Source organism: Galeopterus variegatus, unplaced genomic scaffold, assembly GCF_000696425.1.
Source record: "Galeopterus variegatus unplaced genomic scaffold, G_variegatus-3.0.2 Scaffold6625, whole genome shotgun sequence".
Taxonomy (NCBI): domain Eukaryota; kingdom Metazoa; phylum Chordata; class Mammalia; order Dermoptera; family Cynocephalidae; genus Galeopterus; species Galeopterus variegatus.
Window position 1 is genome coordinate 38298 of NW_007732736.1, and position 22467 is coordinate 60764.

Sequence of the window (22467 nt, forward strand, 5' to 3'; positions counted from 1 at the left end):
CGGGGCGCCTGCGGGCGGCGGGGCTGGCGAGGGAGGGGAAAGGGACATATTTGGTCAAAGCCTGGCGCGTCACCGCGCGGAGGAGGACTCGCGGCGGAGCAGGAAGCGCGGCACCGAGTCGGTGCGCCCTGCGCGCACGCCCCGTCCCACTCGGGCGCCCCGGGCGGCAGCCGCTGCCACGGAGCCCTACGAAGCCCTCCCGGGGAAACCCACGCCGTGTTCACCTGTACGCTCTTCAGGCGCGTGGGACGGCCACGGGGGACGCGCTCACAGGGCCGGGTGACTCGAAATTAAATGAGGACTGGAGAGAGCAGCCCAGAAAAACGCATTTCTGATGGCCTCCTGGCCCCGGATTAAGCATCGCTCTGCTCCCTGAGTCCTGCCCTGCTCTGGTTTTCTCCGCGGCGCTGACCATCTGACAAAGTTTAGGTTTGCTTTTTTATTTCTGAGGTCCAAGGCAGATGTTTTTCTCTCTTTTGTGCACTGCTGTTTCCCCAGAGCCTGGAACAGCCCCGCACACAGCTCGGTAGATGCTCGTATGTCAGGGGAAACAGCGCGACGTAAGGACTGTGGCTGGAGAAAAGGAGAGGGGATAACCGCACGTTACCACTAATTTTGCCTCTGCAAAGTCAGCACCTGAGAGTGTGCCTTGTTTATTACTTGGTGGCCCAAATCGCTCAAAGGCAGATCCTGTTTAAGTCCGTTAGGAGTTAATTTCTGTGAAAAGTGCTATTTTATATCGCACCTTGAAGGAACAATGTTGGGAACAATCTCCTGATGTCCTAATATTTAAAACACCCATGCAAATAGCAATTGGCCTACTTTCCTATATAGTGGGAAAAGCCACCCAGGTGAGCTGAAGAGTTGCAGCCAGTATGTGGGGCACTTTTTTCTTTATCCTTTCCTTAATCACAAATCAGTTTTTTAGCCTATCTTTTTTTTTTTTTCCTTGGTGGGCTAGGTGGTACAGGGATCGAACCCTGGGCCTTGGTGTTATCAGCATCACGCTCTAACCAGCTGAGCTAACCCACCAGCTTTTGGGGGGGGGGTGATAGTCCAGACTCCTTCTCTACTCTTGAAGGGAGACGAAGCCAGGAAGAAGGGATTGACTGTGGGGTTAGCAGCAGTTGGCAGAGCCTTCTGAACAGACACTGCGGCATGGGCCCAGCTGGAGATCCGGGCCAGGAAGGCTCAGACTTCAGCTCCTGTGCCTGGCCTTTAGTTGTGGGGCTCAGTGTGTGTCAGAAGAGCAGGAAGTGGGGGATGTGGGGGTACACCCAGCTCCCTCTGCCCCTTTTCCTGCCATAATTATAACTCCAGGTGGACATGGACTTAACTTCATGGACTTCGCCACAGCAGAAGGCAAACTTTATCTAAGACCAGTTGTTTCAGATAAAGACCGTGTCAGGCTGCACGTTGCAGACTCACTGCAGTGGCAGCTGTAGGAAGCCAAAGCACACGTATGTAGAGGGGGACGTGTCTTATGCCTTCTGCTTGGCACCTTACCCCGTGGACCCAGTGTTCACAGGCATGCGTGGCTGGCTGTTTGATCTTTCATCCTGGCTCCTGATCCAGAGCTTCTAAGACCCTTGGAATCTCCAGAGTGATAAGATTGTCTTTTGTTTGCCAATGAGAAGGCTGAGGGCCAGGTGCCCTAGACAGGTTCAGGGTGGGGGCTGGTAACCCGAAAGACTAAGGCAGGATTACAGGGTGGAAATTTTGGCCCAAGCACCAACCTGGAGGAAGGGGAGAAGGGCTGAGATTGAGTTAGTCACCAATGGCCAGTGATTTAATCAGTCATGCCTATGTAACGAAGCCTCAAAAAATAAAACCCTAAATGATGGAATTCGAAGAGCTTCCAGGTTGGTGAACACCAGGGGGCACTGGGAGGATGGGACACCCAGGGAAGCTCCCTGACACCCCCTAGCTTGTCCTGTGCATCTCTTCCATTTAGCTGTTCATGAGTCACATCCTTTATACTAAACTGACAGTAAGTAGAGTGCCTTCATGAGTACTGTGAGTTGTTGAAGCATATAACTGAGCATGAAACTGGGGGTGGGGGGTAAGGGGGCTGTGGGAACTTTGTAGCCAGGTTGGACAGAAGTATGGGTACCCTGGGCGCCCAGTACCTTTGACTGGCATCTGAAGTCAGGGTGGTCTTGAGGGACTGAGCCCTTGAACCTGGGATCTGACACTTAACTCCAGGTTGTGAGTGAGTGTCAGAACTGAATTGACTTGTAGGACACCCAGTTGGTGTCTGGAGAGCTGGAGAACCAGTTGGTGGTGTGGAAAAAACCCACACGTGTGATATCAGAAGTGCTGTGAGTGCAAGCAGGTCAGATGAATGTATTCTACTGTCTCTACTTTGAGTCCTTTTAAGTCCTGCATAGAAAAAGAGAACACAAACTCTTTACTGTCTTGTTTCCGGTCCATGTTCAGGTAACAGCCCTCTGGGATTCCTGTTGTTTAATCATCCCTGGGAATGTTTGTTCTGTCACTGCCATTCAGAATCAGCCAACAAAAATTGATGCCAATGTTTAATAACTCAGAGTGGCCATGCCTTATTCCTCGCAGAAGGCAAAGAGACACCCACCTGCTGAGAGGGGCCACCGTGGGAAGTTCACACAGTGAAAGAACAGGGCACGGGAGATTGGAGTTGCTGAGCCATCAGGGCTGAAGAACTCTCATCACCCTGTTCTGGTTGGGGCAATGGGCAGGGGGGCAGTGGGACATGGTCCCTTGGTTTTTAGACCTGGAGAAAAGATCTGAAGCAATTTTAAGTTGAGAATATATTCTCAGAACTGTCAACAATATAGCATGAGTTGCAGAACCAAGTAATTTTATCATTACTCACCAAACTTTCAGCTGTGTCTGCCGACATTTCTGTGTACAGCCTAATGGACTATTGATTTGAACACTTCTCCACTCCCATGGAGCTCTTAGTACATCAAAGCAGTGTTTTAAAAATCTAACCTCATTGTCAGGATGCATGAGGGAACTGCAAGGATCTCCTAGCCGGGCTCACGTCTTCCTCAGCCTTCCTTCTACCATCATTTTAGAATGTCACATGAAGTAGCGTAATTTGGTAACCTGAGTTTCCTAGAACAGAGCTATCAACTTGAGCAGAGCTCAGAACCATCTGGAGGGCTGGTGAGCAGATTCCTGGGCCTCACCCCAGAGTCTCTGATTCAGTAAATATAGGGTGGGGCCTGAGAGTTTGCATTTCTAGCATTCTAGCAAGGGTCCCAGGTGATCCTGACGGTGCCAGGTCTGCTGCTCCTGGACCACACTTTGAGAACTAAAGAGGAAAGGCGCAATTTATGCCTGGAGTTGATCTAGGGCAGGAACTCTGTTGTGAGGTGAGGGCCCCATGGGCTTCATGATCCCCTGTACAGGAAACCCCTCCCTGGGCAGGCCCACCCATGGCACAGCAGATCACAACCCCCAGAGTCCCTTGGCCGGGGCCCGGGGAAACAGATGGCCACCTTTCTCCTCTTGTGTCGGTGCCTAGGCTCCAAGGCCAGCAGCTGCCGTGGACACAGCTCCTGGTGGTCTTTCCTGCAGGAAGGAAAGGGCCCCTTCCTAGGTTTCATCTGGTCCGCAGATCCAAGGCTTTCATGCCCTCTCTGAAGGGAGGGTGGCACTCTGGTAGGAAAAGGTCTCCTGCTCTTTATTCTCTGAGACACGTGCCACCTCAGCCTTTCCCTTGCAGGCTATTTGCATTTTGAGCCTTTCCTCTCTAGTGGCAGAATGTAAGTCTTTGTCTCCCTTCCCAGGGAGGGAACTCCAAGCCATGGGGAGTGAGCAGAGAACCTTCTGATGGGGGGCAGGGGACATCGGCAGCACAGTGTGTGTTGGAAGGGAGGAAGGAAGGAGGGGGTGTCTAGGGCAGGGACCAGCAGGTCCGTGCAGTACTTGTGGGCAATTCCCTTCTTTTCTTGCACCCACCCCACGCCTCTGCCACACTCCCATATGTGGGGAGTCCAGAGCCATCCCCTCTGCCTGGCTGTCCCCGCTCCATGCCCCTCTTTGGTGTGGTCCTGCTACCTCAGGCTTCTCAGCTGCTGGCAGTCTGCCAAAAGGCTGGGGGGCTCTGGGGTGGGTTGAGTCCCTGCCGCATCACTTCCTAGGCTGTGTGACAGACCCTCTTTGAGCCTCACAGCATTCTGTCTATAAAATGGGGCTGATACATTCTTCATGGATTGTTGTAAGGACGCAATGACATCATGTTTGCTTGGAACACAAGGAATGCTCAGTAAATGGTAGCTGTCATCATTATTATTATTATTAATCATTATTATTATTACAGCTGGGAGCAGGGAGGGGCTGCTTTCACTGTCCTCCGGGAGTTAGGAGGAAGCCTTGGCCTCAGGAGTGCGGTGGGCACAGGCACAGTGCTGGGACGCAGTGCTGTTGGGCATGAGAAGTCCAGCTGCTGGGGGAGCCCCTAACTGAGTCCACGTGTGTGTGTGTGCACGCGCGCGCGTGTGTGTGTGTGAGCGTGACGATGAAAGGCTTAACAACCCACAGTGTCGGAGAAAACTATGAACATTAAAAGTAATTACATGAACACATCTAACTCACAGATCTCGGCTTCTCCAATAAAAGGAATCAGGAGGCCTTGGAGAAATGAAGGGTTAGGGTGGAAAAGTACAAGATGAGCCTGAAACATCTTGTGGTGCCAGAAAGTAAGCAACCATTTTGTTGTGGTTGTGCCCAAAAATAATGGGGACGCATCCAAAAGGCACACGAGCCAACTGGAAGGGGCCCCTTTGGGACAATTCAAGCAACAAGATAAAATCATGGTAGTAAATGGATTGTAATCCATAGAATAAAATAAGAATCCAGGCATCTGTACTAATATAAATAAGTATAAATGAATAAATAAATGGGGGAGAAGGGAAAGCTTTATCCACAGTAGAATTCCAGCTAGTGAGTGCAGGAGGAATCGAGGAACCGGAAACAGCACCGTTTGGCAAACACTGCAGTAACAGGTGTATCAGGGAAGAACTGTCAGTGGATGCCAAGGCTACAGCAGAAATACAGTAGGAAGCAGGGTATGGACAGTGTCGAGGTATCTTCCCACAAGATAATTGTTAATTACAAAAGGAGAGATGGTCACTTCACAGGGGAGAAGCCTGGCAGACCTCACCTTAACCAGGTGATCAAAGTTATTGTCACCAGGAATGGAAAAACCAATATCAGGTGCCTCCTGGTATGATTCATGGAAAAGGCACAGCATCATGTCTGTGGTATTTCGGCCAAAAGTGCACAACCTGAATTGAATCATGAGGAAACACGAGACACCCAAGATAAGGGACGTTCTACAAAATAGCCAGTACTTCTTCAAAAATGTCAAAATCATGAAAGACAAAGATGGAGGAAGTGTTCCGGATTCAAGGAGACTGCAGAGGTACGACCAACTGGACCGTGGGATCCTGGGCTGGCTCCTGAACCGCAGACAGGACGCTGGTGGGACAGCTGGTGAACTCTGAGTAGTGTTGTACCAATACTAATTTCCAGATTTTGGTAATTGTGCTGTGGTTATGTAACATTTGGGGAATTTGGGTGAAAGGTTTATGGGAATTCTTTGTACTCTTTACAACATTTTTGTAAATCTGAAACTAACTCAAAATGAAAAGTTTTACAAAAAATTAAAAGATGATTATAGATGCTGGAGGACTTACTAAATAAGAAAACTCCAAAATTGATTTGGCTGGGCAATCAGCTACTCATTATGTCACTGATGTGAATGTCTCATTTCCATGCCCCTCCATGAGCAGCATGAGTGTCATTTACTGGATTCTATGTTTTACTTAGATTAGAAAAATCCATTTCCTTCCATTAAAACAGTATATGTTTAATTTTCCTAGTTTGCTGTAGACAGCGCGATCATCCGCTCCTAAAGAAAAGAATCTACAGGGAGCATCACTTTCTGGAGGAATCTGAGATGTGAAGGCTTCTCTTCCGTAGGCGGAGTTGAGCAGACACTCACCACCGTGACTCTGTCCCAGGGATCTTCTTGTTCCTGCAGCACTGCCCCCTCCCCTTGTGACCCCCGTGTCTGGGGTAGCATTGGTGTTGTAACATGGGACATCACCTCTCAGTAGCCATGTGGCTTCATGGACGAGTTACTTGGCCGCACCATGTCTTGGTTTCCCCATCTGTAAAATGAAGATGATAATAATACCTATCACTGGGGGTGGAGAGTGAACAGTAAATGAGATAACCTGTGTATCAGTCGGGTTTTTGATTGCAAGCTAGAGATACAATCCTGGGTCATTTAATCAGAAAAGGAATTAATTGAAAGGATATTGAGTAAGCGCCTAGGTTTTTCGGGAAAGTCTACAGAACAAGCCAAAGCATCCACGACCATCGACACATTCACACCAGAGAGCTGCTCTGGCAAGCACACAGCACTGGATCCGCACAGTGGCACTGCCCTCTGAACCCGCTTCTTTGTGGCAATGGTCACCGTTTCAAAGCATGGGTCAGGTGTGTCTGATTTCACCCCCGCAGGTCCCACACTCTCACTCCGGCTGTAAGGAAGGCGAGGGAAACACATATCCAATGTGCTCAGCATCCATAGTGGAAGGTGGGGGATTTCCTGACCTAGGAAAAGGGGCTCTGATGCTGAGGAGGACAAAAGCAGCAGGAGGGGTTGGACGCCTGGGAACAGAGCCCAGCCCTGGCAAGCACACATGGTTGGCTGTTGCTGGCATTCTCTACCTCCTCTGGCCTCTCCCCTGCTTTTCCTTGGATTTCTATTCCATTTAAAGAAGCTAGAGAAAAATTTGAGGTACAGAACAGCCGGGTGAGTCGTCGAGAGTTGAGGGACAAAACCAGGGCAGAATTAGTTATTTCAGAACTGGAAGCACTTGGAGGCTTAGGTGCTGAGCGTAATCTTGGGCACTGCTGCCCTGTTCCGCGTGGTCCTGGCTTCCTACAGCTGCAAATCTCTGGGTGACTTTTGCTCCTCATGCTTTTCCAGAAGTTTCTAAACCCACTCCCTATATTAAATGTGTAGTCTGGGCTGGCTGGTTAGCTCACTTGGGAGAGCGTGGTGCTGATAATACCAAGGGCAAGGGTTCAGATTCCCATACAGGCCAGCTGCCAAAAAAGAAAAAAAAGTCTGTACTCTTTGAAATACCCAGAGTGGTTCCTATTTTTCTGAGGAGACCACAGGTTTTGGAAACCTGGTTTTGCCACTTACCGTTTGCGTGACTTTGGATGTGTTATGTAACTTTTTCTACCTTAGTTTTTCGCATCTGTAAAGAGGGCATATTCATGCTTACTTTAAATTACATCTGCAGAATAGGTAATATTTTGTCATGATTTAGTTTTTTACTGTGGTTATGTAAGTGAATATTTTTGTTTATAGTGGTAAAGGGGCACGAGTGTCTCAAATGGTTCAGGAAAAATTACACACACACACACACACACACAGAGTAACATGGCAAATATACAATTAGTCAATATGGGAGAAGCAGACACAGGTGTTATTTTTAAGTTTGAAATTATTTCCAAATAAATGCTTTCAGGAAGGAAGGGACTGATACACTAATTCACACCTGCTGACCTTTCAATAATATCCGCATTTTAATTGTGGGGAGTAATTCATTTCTATGACTATGCAGATTTTTTTAAAAGACCACAAATTTCATGGTTAAAACCCCTTTATTAGCTCATGGTTTTGTAGGTGAGAAGCCACCAGGCTGAGGTCAATGTGGGCTCTCATCTGGACCCTCTGGAGAAAAATCCACTTCTGCGCTCTTTCCTGTTGGCAGAATTTGGTTCCTGTGGTTGTAGGAGTAAGGTCCCATTTCCTCACTGGCTGTCAGTTGGGGGCCACTCCTAAGGTTGTCTGCATTCCCTCCCACATGGCCTCTCCATCTGCAAGCTGGTAAGAGGTGGCCGAAACCTTTAAAATCTGACTTCTTCTGGGACCAGCCACAAAAATCCTCCAGATCATCTCCTCATCTAGTCCACTGACTGCGACCTTAATCACACCCACAGATCCCATCAGGGCAGCACCTAGGTCAGCACTGGACTGAATAACTGGGGAGGGGGTCACACGAGGCCCTGGGAATCTGGGGCCGTATTAGGATTCTGCCTGCCACAGAGGGCAATTTCTTAAACCAAATGAATAGCTATTAACTATCAGCACGTTTATGGTTGGGGGGGGAATGGGCTATTTGCAATGAGGATGTGGGCTCCCCAATACCCCCAAGTCAGCTCAACCTGGCCCAGCTAACAGTGATTCACAAAGAGTGTGTTCTTCTCTCTGAATAATTTTCTTGTTTGAACTCTGCTCCTGTGTACAGCCCTGACTCTGGTAGCACGTAAATAATCATCCTTTCTCCTCTAACCTGAAGTTTCAGAAATCAGGACTTATTAGTCTCCAGTACAGATTCTTGGCAAATCTGTGATTAGTGTCCCTGATGAAAGGAGACTACCATTACCCTGGGCTGACAGGCGGGCAGCTCCCCTTTCTTCAGAATGAACCAGTCATTACGTGGAAGGCTCTTGCAGTCTGTTCTCAGGGTTGACCTGGGGCCTCTGGAACCCAAAGGATGGAGTTGCCCTCAGGACAGAGCCACAAAAACACCACAGCCTCAAGGACTCTGAGCTGTCACCAGGCTGCTCTTAGGAAGCCCACCTTGGGTCAAATGCATAACAGGCTTTTTTAATATTACAGAGAACTTTCACATATTTTTTATAGTACCCCAACTTTTTTTTTTAATTTAAAAGAAGTTTAACTTAAAAGAAGGGGATCTTAACACTTGACCTGGTGTTGTCAGCACCACGCTCTCCCAAGTGACAATTTAAAAGAAGGGGATCTTAACACTTGACCTGGTGTTGTCAGCACCACGCTCTCCCAAGTGACTAACCGGCCATCCCTATATAGGATCCGAACCCATGGCCTTGGTGTTATCAGCACCGCACTCTCCCGAGTGAGCCATAGGCCGGTGGCAAAACCAGGTTTCCAAAACCTGTGGTCTCCTCAGAAAAATAGGAACCACTCTGGGTATTTCAAAGAGTACAGACTTTTTTTTCTTTTTTGGCAGCTGGCCTGTATGGGAATCTGAACCCTTGCCCTTGGTATTATCAGCACCACGCTCTCCCAAGTGAGCTAACCGGCCATCCCTATATAGGGATCCGAACCCGTGGCCTTGGTGTTATCAGCACCACACTCTCCCCAGTGAGCCATGGACCAGCTCTCCCAACAAACTTTTGATTCAAGCAGAGACAGTGTTCACCTCCCTTCACTGACGACAGAGCTGGCCTCAGCAAGGGGTGTGACTTTGCTGGTCACTCAGCCAGACAAGAGCAGAGCAGAGTCCTAAACCTAGGCCTCTGGACCCACACTGTCTCCCCACAGCCTCTCTGGGGAGCTGTATTCCCTCCCTCAGCCAAGTCCTAAGGTCAGGACATCCCAGTCCTTAGAGATTAGCTTCACTGGGACCGAGGGCCTTCAATCTTAGTGCATTGAGACTCTATAACCCACTTAGGGCTGAGGAGCCCAACTGCCTTCTTCCCAGAAAATCAAGCTTGCCCTCTACTGCATAATGTTCCTAGAACATGAAGCTGCCTTCTGAAAAGGAAGACAGAGCCATGGAGATCTCAAGTTAACCATACATAATCACTCCCAGAGAAAAAAGCAAATTCGTTGTTACGGGTTTCATGTCACCTGTAATAAGGACACTTTAGAGGCCAAAGTAAACAGTGAACGAGAGCCAGGCTGGAGGAGGCCGTGGTGGGGGCTGCAGGACCAGGCCCAGCGTCGGCACTTGCTCGAGCTGGCTGGGGCCGCTACACGGTCACTTCTTCCTGCCTCTACCTGTGTTTCCTCACCTGTAAAATGCAGAGAATACTCATTCTTGGCCAATGTAAGGAGCAAATGACTTTGAACAACTGTAAAAAAAATCAGATTTTATATTTTTATTGTAATTGAGGGTGGCTTTTATATATACTAAAGACTACTTGGAACTATTTTCATTTTTAATTAATATTCCCCTTATTCAAATTCAAAATTTTATGCTTTCCTTAAGCTTTTAGATTCAACTTTAAAGCCATGATTCTATTTATAACTTTATTTTATAATACTGACAAATTTTAACTGCCTTAAAACTTTTAAAATACATATATACAAATAATACCTTATACTTTTTAATACTTCAGCTTTCTTATGAGCTTTCCCAAGTGCTTAACCAGCTAAATTCAGTGAATTTTTTTCTTTTTTTTTCTTTTGGTGGCTGGCCTTACAGGGACCTGAACCTCTGACCTTGGTGTTACCAGCACCGTGCTCTAACCAAGTGAGCCTCCAGCCAGCCCTAAATATGGTGAATCCTAAGTTCTCTTAAATGTTCCCGTACTGCTTATAATCTTCATAAAATTGTACTGAACCTTTCATCTTAACTCACAAGTCCTTGGCAATTACCCAATCATGTGTTTTAAATCGGAAGCACGAGGCCAGTGCACAGCACACTCCAGAGGCCACATTCTCTTCAAGTGACAAGTTCTTAAAATACCAAATACATACAGATCACCTATACTTAGCCCCCAAATATCAAAAGCATGGGTTTAATTTACTTCCATTTCTAAGCTTAAACAGAAACTTTTTCCAGGGTTAAGAGAAACTTACCCAATTAAGAAATAGTTATGTCATTATCATTCTGTGAATTAGTCCATTTCTGTTGCTTATAACAGAATACCTGAAACGTGGTAATTTATAAAGAAACAAAATTTATTCTCTTACAGTTTCACAGGCTGGGAAGTCCGCAGTCCAGGGAACACATCTGGTGAGGGCCTTGCTGGTAGTGACTCTGCAGTGATGCAAGTGTCACATGGCAAATGGCAGAGAGCGCTAACTCCTCAATTGCTCTCCTTGTGAAGCCATCAGAACCACACCCATGACTACCATTAAACCATCAAAGGATTAATCCATTCACTAGGTCATGGTCCTCACAATCTAATCATCTCTTCATAGCCCCACATTTCAATTACCATAATAGGATTTCCCACCCTCTTAACACTGTCACAGTGGGAGTTATCTCAATGATCTTTGGGGGAGACATCCAATCCACAGCAATCAGCAAGTCGGGGGTCCTGTCCCAAGAAACTGAGGTTACTTACAGACCAGAAAGACCCCGATCAGGACCTAATTTAATCCTTGCAGGTAGAAGGGTTAGAAAATACTGAGGCTTTTTGGAGCCATTATACCTGTGGCTCCCGTCACCCACAAGGGGCAAGCCCCAGCCACTTAGGCTTCCAGACCCCCCGACTTTCTTTCAAAGACCACGCTGGTCTGAGGCTGGGGAGAGCCCACACCTGTCCAGATGTGGGGCTGGCCAATTCAGGTCACCATGGGCATGTCCCAGTCTTGCCCTAATCCAGGTCAGAGGCTCCGGAACTGTCGACAGCAACCCTCTCACGTGAGGATGAGGAATCAGCATTTCGCCACCCTTACCAAAAAGCTGTTTCAAAGAGGATCTTAACCGTAATCACCACAAGGGAAAGACAAATGATGATGTGACAAATGATGATGGTGATGGGTATGCTATCTACCCTAAGTGAGTCACTGATTGTACAATGTATGCATGTATTGAAAACAATACACTGTACCCCACAAATATGTACCATTTAAGTAAAATTTTTTAAAAAATCTATTTCAGTTACTGCAGATTTAAAAAAACCAAATCATTTTTCTCTTTTCATGGAAGAATAACTAAATAGCTTTAATTTTGGTGTATAAATAAGTCATTACCATAATTCCAGCTAAACTGAGGTCTAGCAGAGCTTTTCTCCTGATTCAGTCTGGAATTAGGAAAAGACTCTTCTGATTTGACTATGTTGACTAGACAGAGAAACGAGAAGGGTATTGGAGTCAGGCACAAAGGCTGAAGATGGAAGGGGACAGGGTGTGACAAGGTACCCTTTGTTTCTGCTGGAATCTTTATGCCGTGTGCTTCACTCCCTGTTCCATAGAAAGAAAAAGTATTTTTGTTCTTTCCCTAGGAAGAGTAGGTTTAACACAGGCAAACTTAAGCAGTAAACACACACACACACACCCCATCTCCCAGGTACTAGATCCTTCCACAGTAGCTGTGCCCTGGCCCCACCTCCTCCCCCGTCCCCAGGGCAGGAGTGGCTGGGGCTCCTCTGTACTCCTTCCTGTTCCTGTTGCGCAGGCATCACAGACAGGCTGACTTGCTGCAGAGCACACACAGCTCAGGGAGTGAACGGCTTCAGGAAGACAGGAGTCCCCGCTGTCCAGAACACCATGAGGTTTCCAGTGAGGCAGGGTGGAGGGGTGCAGGGTAGAAAAGGCCAGAGATGGATAGCAGTGACTTGCAAACAAGCTAAAGAGAAACGACACTTTTTTTAAGCCATCAGAAATGCAATGCTGAAAAAAGAGGAAAGGGGTTTATACTATAAAATGAAAGATTTGGATTAAATGGAAGAATTTGCTAAAAGTGAAATCAGTCAGAAATAGATATGGATACTGGGGTATAGGATCAGCAATGGGCAAAAACATAGCCCGGACAAGCTTTCAGTGTGATCACCCTGACCCCCAGCTGCCCGGGACCCTCCTAATGGCTGTGTGCGCAGACTCCACGCACGGATCATGTGGGGCCCTGCATGTACAACAGAAGCTAAGGCATCGGCAACAGGACTGAAGGAGGTACTTTGGGTAGGGAGGCTTCTCCAATTCATCCCAAATATCACCCCACAGGAAGATAACTGAGCTACTACACGAAACCAGTGTTGACTACTGAAGGCTCATCAAGGTCACCATGGCTGATCTTTGCTGACAGGGTAGGATCTTATCTCTTGAGTGTGTTTGCACCCACTAAAAATGCTTTTGGCTGCATGTAAATGAAAACCTGACTAACAAAGTCTTACACAAATGTGCAGTCTTCTCCTTCTGGTCTAGATGTAGATCCTCATGATCCAGCCAATTAGACCTGAAAGACAAGTAGTCTATCCCAACACATCCAATAAGTAGTTATGGAAAAGGAACAGAATATTTGCAATAAAACCCCTTTCAGAAACTGAGAGGATGGGAAGACAAAGTTAGTCATATATATCAGGTACTGCTGGACAGGCGCAGTGAGGTCACTGTGCCCTGGCAATAGAACAAGTTCCTCAATTAGCTGACCTGGCACTTTATTTTTGTCCTCTGGGACACCCTCCCATCTACTTGCATGGACTCTGGAGGATCCTCCAAGGCCTTATCTGAGGAGAGCATTTGGCAGAATACCCTTCACAGGGAACAATGAGTTTTGTGTTTCAATTTTTTTTTTTATAAGACTTCTCAAGTACAGTAGTAAAGAATAGAACAAGGAGTTTGACCTGTAACTGACTGAACGATCAACTCACTACCTGCGGACCAGCCTGCAGTCCAATTCTTCTTGCCATGGGTTCAGAGGCTGGGTGGGGTTTGCTTCAGGGGTTGAACAGACATGGGCTACTGTTAGTCAGGTTGTTTTGTTTTATTTGACATTATAGTTCCCTCAAACATTTAGTCAGCTTCTGGTCCATTCTGTTTGGCTACGTGCTCACGGAACCACAGCAAAGACCACCTCCTGACACGGTCATCCAGCTGACAACTTTTGGTTCCCAGGCTGGCTTTGGTATCTTGCCCACAGCCCTCTTACTCAGCCTAATAGCTCTCACCTGGAAGTAGGTCAAAACAATGTTTTGGAGTAGGAAAGCAGCATATTTAATCAGATCTTTACCCCCATGGCTGCTAATCTTGTCTTCTGATAAGGAGGCTTTTCACTGACCCTGCTCAATTGGCTCCAGATTAGTACACATTAAATGACTTTTTCCACCCCATGCAAGTCTCCCTAGAGACTTCATTTAATAAATAATTTGGCAATCTAAATTTTTCCTACCACTTTCCCACACACTCCAGCCTTATAGTCTTTGCAGATCACAAGGATCCAACATGCAGATCTGAAAAAGAAGACCGCACATCATCCCGACATGCAGGGCTGGGTTAATTTGGATGTAATGTCCTGGTAAGACTTGAGGGTGGTCTTCTAAGCCCTTGGGGAGGCAGTGCATTCTACAACAAGAGACAGAGTGGGGCAGACTTGTGAAAAGGCCAACCCAATTCTCATTCCCAAACCGTTCCTTGTATTTTACTTTTTGGAAATGTCAAATTCTCTTTCTCAGCCTCCCTTACAGCTAATCAATAAGACATAAGCAGAAATCTACTATGGGGTGGGGGCAGGGGTTCTGGGAGTACTTAGCTTTCTAGATAAGAGACATAATGCTGCTACCCATGTCCCAAATACAGATGTGATGTGTGTCACTACAGCAGCCAGACCGTGACCTTGAGGAAAAGGGCAAGGGAATTAGAGAGGCCATCCTTGACGTTACTGTCTCTTTAGCAGGATTAACTGCTGCTGCCTCCAGACTTTCTCATTATGTGAGAAAAACAAACCACAATTTGTTTAAGCTTCTATGTCATAGCACATGGCAACATAACTGATTATTTACCATTAAATGTCAAGGGGTCTCTAATTTTCCAGCCTGAAATAGTTAGGTCTCCTGTACCTACCACCCGACCTCCTCCATTTAGCCAATTCGACATTTTAGTAACTTCCCTGGAGCCACTCATTTTCAGATACCAAATTCCGTATGTTAGGGATGCTTCTGTCCATAAGTAACAGAAACCTTAATTTACTGTGACCTATCAAAAAGCGGTTCCTTCTTATATGGGAAGTCCAGAGGTAGGCAGTCCAGAGCTGGTGCAATGATGCAATGACATTCTGCTCCACCAGCTGCAGCAAACTGGCCAGCTGCTCACAGTCTAAGACCACTGCGCGTCTCCAGTCATCAGTCCACTCACTCAAGCATGAAGCTAGGAATAAAGGAGTAGCACCAGCTTCATCTTCCTTTTCACCAGGAAAGCAAAACCTGTTCCCAAAAGACCCCATATATTTCTATTTTTATCTCATTAGACAGAAGGTGCTAGGGAAGTAGGACATTCATGTTTCCTAGAGGAAGGGCATTCCCTTAGGTGGTAGGGAAGTAGGACATTCATGTTTCCTAGAGGAAGGGCATGTGCCAGCTTGGTGATGGCCGCAGTGCTCCTGTCTGAGGTGGAGAGGGGCTCTGGTGGCCTTCCAGGGCCTGTTCAAGATGCCCCAAGGTGGTATTTAAGGTACCTCATACCCCAGTCCTTAAAACTTACTCAAACCAAATTTTTTAGACAAACACCCATCTTTGACTAGGATTTTAAAACATTTTGCTAAAATAAATGATCTCAGATTCCCAAGATTAATTTGAAGTTCAGAACTGACATGTCTTGTAGGTCGGTACGTTGTCATGGCTTTGCCATCGGACCAAGGATACTTCAGGATCCCTCACTGGCTGGGGAGACTCAGAAGCAACAGCTCCATCATGTCTGGCCAGACAGGAGGAGTCCATTTCCCTTCCAACGGTCAGGAGAACCGTGTGGGCCAAACGTGTGAAGTGTCAGTGTGGATGAGATGTCAGTTGCTTCAGTGAAGAGTTCATCCTTTGGAATTTTTTGTTTTAATTAGACTGTAAAAGCCAGAAAAAGAAAAAATATCTTTTCTCTAAGCTCCAAATGTGTTTTTCAGGTCAATTATATTATACCTTCATCTATTTACTACCATTATTGTTTACATATTTTAGAACCATATTGTGTCCTTTTGAACATGATTTTGAGATATCTAATACTTTTTAAAAAATGTCTATAATGCCTAATAGGAAGCACTTAATAAATATCTCTTCAATGGTTAACTGGTATAAACATATAATTTCCCTGAATCATCCTTACTCTACATAGATAAGCAGAGAGATGGCATCTTTCAATACTGGAAAAAGAAAGTTATATCACTATTCCCTCCTCTCCCAATATGTCCAAATCTACTTGTTGCAGGAGTTCGACACCTTCCTCTAGCCTCTTCTTCCCCTTTATGCCATGGGAAGATATCTATTTCAATACAAATAAGCTTGCCCCAGGCCACCAAATTGTACAGCAAACCTGGTGGCACCACTCAGTGGGAAATGTTATTTCAATCTTTGCACACAACTTCTGGGAGCCCAGAAGGTTGTCATTAGCAGGAGGGGACTTGCTATGCAGAATAGCAAGGCTGAGTGGGTGACTGGTGGGAAGCCTCAAAGGACATGTGAGGAGGAAGATTTATTTTTGTCAAAAATATGCTTTGTCCAAATGCTTGGAGGAAAGAGCACTGCCTTTATTCCTGCACAGTCACTGTTATAAAAATAATACAACTGGTGAGATGTAGGAAAATGTGGAAGTAATACACCATCCTCATGGCTGTTGTAAATGCATTCATGGGTTTTATAAGGAACTGCGCACTGTGAAGTCTACATGGAATCCGAGAGTTGTCATTAACATGAAGATTGTTCATTGTTTCCTCAGATAGTTCTCAAGAACAAGGGTAGGATTGTGGGGCTGGCCGGTTAGCTCCATTGGTTAGATAGAGCATGGTGTTATAACAGCAAGGTCAAGGGCTCAGATCCCCATGACACACACACACACACACACACACACACACACACACACACACACACACACACACACACACACACACACACACACACGATAGGATTCTTTGGTTAGGAGCCATCTCAAGTAGCAGGCTGGCTTGCACCATGCCCTGCCATTTACAGTGTCCACTGCTCCAAGGGAAGGAACACATGGGAAAAGAGAGATGCACAAGAACGGTCTCAGGCCAAGGAGCACAACAGTCACAGGGAGCCCTGCCTGCCCCAGTTCCCAGCCCCAACTTCCCCACCACCAGAGACACCCACCCCGAGTTCTGGAGTTGAGCTGGGAAATCGCTAAGCCTTTCCCACCAGGAGGCAGTGACACTGTTGGTACAGTTAAGGCTACAGAGAAGACAGATGTACAGAAGAACTTCGGAGCAGAAGCACAGCACCACTGTAGCCGGGGCGCTCACCTCAGCAAGAACACAAGGAGCAGCGCGACAAAGAAACCAGCAAAGTGAGTCACAGACTGTGAGTCACGGTGAGGACCATGACTCACTGAACCGGGGGACGAGAGGAGAAAAAGAAAAAACAGCCCTGCTCTATCCTTGTCTCAGTCTCCTTAAGACTGCCTATGGGACCAACCTTCGGTTTTTGTTTTTTAGTGAATGTGACATCTTAACCAAAAAAGGTCTTCCCTTTGTTAATGTCCAGACTTACTAGATTGTTACAGAAATCCTAACTCTCTTCGCAACTTTGGATGCTTAACGAACATCTCACAGGGAGGGGGCCAGGAAAAAGAATGCACCCGGAGGACAGCAGCACAGGGAAGCCCACACCATGTGTAGGGATGGAGGGAGGGAGCCCAGGGGAATCCTGGGGCAGGACGCTGGAGACGGACTGAGACACACAGCTGTGCTGGACAGCTGGTGGGAGCTAAGCACCAGAACTGCCCTTGAGCTTCTAAAGTGAGGAAGAACTTCATTCATAAAACAGTGCAGGAGTTCTTGAGCCATCTCTTATCCTACAAACATAGGTCCTCTTTTTAGGAAGAATATTATCAAGACATTTAGGAAATCATCAACAAGCACAATAAATTTGGGAGAGATTGACTTAAGGAATTACCTTCCATGCATGCTGTGGCAAAGAAAGACACACTATCCTGACTACAGAAAAGTGCTGGCTGCCTAAACTGACAGCCAGTCACCCTCTTTTCCTTAGAGACAGAACCTCCAAGCTTCAGCTGGACATATCTCCCAGCCTCCTCAGCAGCTAGCTCTGCATGTGATGTGGTTCTGTTCGGAGCAATGCCAGCAGAAACACGGTACTGCCACACTGACAAGCAGCTGGCATGTGCCTCGGGCTCTTCTCTCACCCCTTCCTCTCTCTCGCAGGTGGAAGGTATCTGTAAGGACAGCAGAGCGATTAGATAGGTGCCATCTGGGTTCCCCACTCTTTCAGCCACCTCTGGACTGCTTATCTCAGACCTTTTTGTGAGGGACAAAAATATGCTTATCTTACTGAAGCCTCGGTCCTGGGTTGAATAGTGCACCCCCAAAATGTATGTCCTCTTTGGGATCTCGGACTGTGACCTTGTTTGGATACACAGTCTTTGCAATGTCATTAGTTAAGATGAGGTCATATTGGAGTAGGGTGGGCCCTAAATCCAGTATGACTGGTGTCCTCATAAGGGAGACACGGAGACAAACATTCACACAGAGAGGCAGAGACTGGAGTGATATGGTGACAGCCAAGGCGGGCCAAGGACTGCTGGCAACCACAGAAGCTGGAAGTGGCAACAAAGGACTGATCCTGCCCTAGAGCCTCAGAGGGAGCAGGGCCCTGCTGGCACCTTGATCTTACTTCCAGAACTGTGAGAATGAGCCTGTGGTCGTTTGTGCAGTCTAGGAAACTTGTACAGCCACTATTATATCTTGTTGCCTTTGTTATGCAAGGCCAAACCTAACCTTCGTACACTCATCATGCAGAACTTACACCGTTTATCCTGATGCCGACTGATAGACAGTTTCACCACCAGCTCCACTCTGAGTCCCCTGTGCACCCCTACAGGGCTTAGCAGCATTCTCTGCAACCACCTTTCTACACAATGTGGTAAAAATGCAGCACGAGGTCAGGAGAGCGAGCAGAACCGGTCAGCTCGCGAGATGACGCAGAGCTTCCTTCTAATGCTCGGGTTCTCTTTCATTCCTGCTCTGTCTTCCCTCCTCACCCTCCTCCCTCGCTGTCTACCCCTGCCCCATCCTTTCTGGATAGGAGTAACCTTTGGGTCATCCCAGTAGCAAGTCTCAAAATGCTAATTGGGAGAGTACATTTTAGGCCTGTCTAAAGTAGCTATGGTAACTAGGCCTCCTACATGCTCAAGTTTCAGATATATAACTGTATTAACTCTAAAAAGAAAACAGTGAAAACCAAAGATTTAGTTGAATAATTGCATATCAAATTAACTAGAAAAAGGGCTGGCTGGTTGGCTCAGCTGGTTGAAGGGTGGTGTCAACGACAACAAGGTCAAGGGTTCGAATCCCTGTACCGGCCAGCTGCCAAGGCAAACAAAAAACTAGAAAAGAGGTGCTTTTACTTGCTCCTTGTTTCTTCTCCTGCTGTGAAGGCCAAGTGCCAGTTTGCAGAGCACACACCACCTCTGCCGAGAGCCTGACCCCAGGGCCCCCCTGCTGGCAGGAACAGTGACCCGAGAACTTACACGCTCTGCTTTTCCCACAGTAAGAAAGTCCACTCACCTGCCAACTGTCACAACACTAGCCCCTCAGATGAGTCACCACCACTTACGTACAGAGACTCCTTCCTTCTACTGAGGGCAGAGGTTATAACAGGGACTGTAAACATTTAAAAAAAAAAAGTTTCAGTTCATCGATACATATTACTATTTCCCTTAAAACATCACAAGACTTAACTTGTTGATTATTAGAAAAAAAAAAAAAAAGGCAAAGATAAGTTATTTGTCCAAAAGTCACACCCAAAATGTTCAGGGTTTCAGTTCATCGATACATATTACTATTTCCCTTAAAACATCACAAGACTTAACTTGTTGATTATTAGAAAAAAAAAAAAAAAAGGCAAAGATAAGTTATTTGTCCAAAAGTCACACCCAAAATGTTCAGGGCTCAAAGAAGTTGTCGCTCATTCCTTAAGGAGATATTAGAGAGCCTGCTGTATGTCCGTGATATGGGGCATCCAGGCAGTGCACAGAATAGGCACTTTCCGCAGCCATGAACTTTGCCGGCTATGGGGTAGCCAGACAATCTCAGTATGTGACAAGAGCATGATATGGGTTGACAGGGAGTGTAACAGAGCAGAGAAGAGTCCACACCTTCACTGGCTGTGTACTCACATACGTGTATGCACGTATGTATGCATATGTATACATAGGTATTAATAGAAATTAATGACCTAAGCACAAAAACCTGAAGGACTAGAAATTACCTGGGTTAAGGTGGAACAAATGCCTTAAAGCTAAACAAGGCTGAAAAACTAAAAGAAGTTCAGTGTGAAAAGAAGTTTAGGAACGAGAGGCGGGCAGTGATGAAAAGTGAGGATGGAGAAGTCAACAGAGAACCAGATCACTCAGGGCTTCACAGGGCACATAAAACAAATCCAGAGCAGTTCTGGGCTTGAAGATACCAGACTCAGTCGAGGGTGAAGTCCACACTTCAGGTTAAAATAGAGAAGTTTAAAAAAAAAAAGAAGTTTGCTGAATTAAATGGAGGGAGCGCCAGTTCACCTCCCAAAATACCATATGGGAATGTAGCCTTTTATCAAACAGTTTTCTGTCTAGCTAAAACTTGGAGATCTATTTTTAAGGAGAAGGAGGTAACTGTATATTAGGGTAGAAAACAGGTAGTCATCCAGTCAGGGTGGCCTGTCTTTTTTTTGCTGTTTATCTTGTCCACTGGTGTATCTCAAGTGCTTAGACCACTGTCTGGTACACAGTAGCTGCTCAATAAATATTTGTTGAAAACAACACAACAAAAAAACTCAATAATATCCTCAAAGAGATCAAGTACAGGGGCAAAAAAGACCAGGATGCCATGTTAAAAATAAAAAAAGAAAAAGGAAGGAGGAGTATATAAAAAAAAAATTTTTTTCCCCCAAGAGTTTTAAGATAAAGAAACTAAGAAATGTAAAACAGGAAAGAAAAGATGAAGATATTAAATGATCAATTCAGAAGATCCAATATCTGACTAATTGGAGTTCCAGAAAACAAGAACAGAAAACTAAAATTATGACATAATCATCATAATACATAACATGAGGTTAATTTCCAAGCCTCAAACAAACAAGTTTCTAGATTGAAAAGACCAATCGTACCATGATATTTCTGAATACTGGTGATAGAGAAAAGATCCTAAAAGTTTCCAGAAAGAAAAAGACATGTCATATTTAAAGAAAAATCAAAATAGTGCTAGACTTCTCAACATGAACTCTAGAAACAAAAATAAAATGGAGTAATAGCTCAGAAGTCGGATGGAACACAACTTAAAACCCAGCCACATATATAAGTGGAAAAACCAAGGGTGGGTGTAGAATCAAGACATTTTCAGACAAGTACAAACTAGAACATTCTAATGAAGTTCCTGGGAGATGTATTGTTACAGAAAGAAGGTGAGCAAAAAATGTAGACAGTAGGAGACTCTGAAAATAAGGGACCTGACCCAGAAAAACAGCCAAGGGGAGTCTCAAGATGGCAGTGCACAGCAAACCTAAGTGACCCATCCAGAGTGGAGAGAAGGCCAGAGGACGAAAAAGACAAAAAGACAAAAAAAAAAAAAGTATAGTTCAAAAAGTTGAATGTGTTTTCCTTTCGGGAACAGCACTGTTCAGAGCTGTTGAAATGTGCTACAAGTCTTTGAGGACTGACTTGGTTGATTTTATAATAAGGTACAGATACTATTTTGACAAAAATTAAAATTAACTAAAAATAGGAATAACAACAATCCTGAACTTACATTTCAACCGAAGCATTGGTAATAATTATTTGAAGTTCAGTTTGCAACAACTTAATGCAGTTGTATCTTCATAGGACTCCCAAATCCATGGTCGTCTACGGTGGTCTGACAGCTTGGCATTGGCTTACTCTGAGGTGACTCAGCATCAGTATGATTTTGTTTCTTAGTTCCTGATTCTGACCTTAAGTACTGTATTGCAAGTAACTGTAAAGTGTGTCCTTGCTACTTTAATTTTTTCTGCCAAATTATCAGACTTTGATTCCATTTGTTCCTTCTGTTTTTCCAAGAGAAATCAGTAATAAAAATCTCTTAGCAACTCCATTCTTATCGGTACATTTCCTCCCCTCAGGTAAGGTCTGGTTCCAGTAAGCCAGGGACCCACATGGGTTTGTCGCAAACCTATCCATGGGTGGACAGTATCTTGGAGTATCGGAAACTTTGAAAACTTCCTGTGTGTTCACTGCTTACACAGGAGACTTAGCTGTAGGAGAAAACTGTAACAGGAAGAGAACAGGATAACAGAGATTCAATTACAGGTATTTTTAATATTGTGTGAGACTAAGAGGAGGGAGAAAAGGTGGTTGCTAAAGAAAAAGATCAAGCTATTACCAAATCCAGAAGTCACTGGTACCCTAAAAACATATTTAAAACTATCAACAGACTTTTTTTTTTCCTTTTTGTCTTTTTTCGTGACCGGTAACGGGATCGCAACCCTCGGTGTCGTGCCCGCACCGCGCTCAACCAGTGAGTGGACCAGTCTCTATATAGGATCCGAACCCTCGGCAGGAGCGCTGCCGCGCTCCCAAGCGCCGCACTCTACCGAGTGTGCCACCGGGCCGGCCCTATCAACAGACTTCTAAAGGGACAATAACAACATTGTCTGCCTCTGTTATCATAGTTACCATGAACCCAAGAAATTCTACATGTAAAAATTTCTATAATCCTTCCCTTTCTTATACTTTCTAAAAAATGCAGTTTTAGGTTACTT

At 45.7% G+C, this 22467-nt stretch overlaps 1 long non-coding RNA gene across 1 annotated transcript; it reads right to left on the minus strand.

Moving 5' to 3' along the window:
* Nucleotides 1–4262: 4262 nt before the first annotated feature.
* On the minus strand, nucleotides 4263–10967 carry LOC103606505. The gene is made up of 2 exons (XR_551895.1): nucleotides 9692–10967; nucleotides 4263–6164 (listed from the first exon to the last, which is right to left on the minus strand). It is a non-coding gene; the product is annotated as an uncharacterized LOC103606505 (long non-coding RNA).
* Between the last annotated feature and the right edge of the window lie 11500 nt (nucleotides 10968–22467).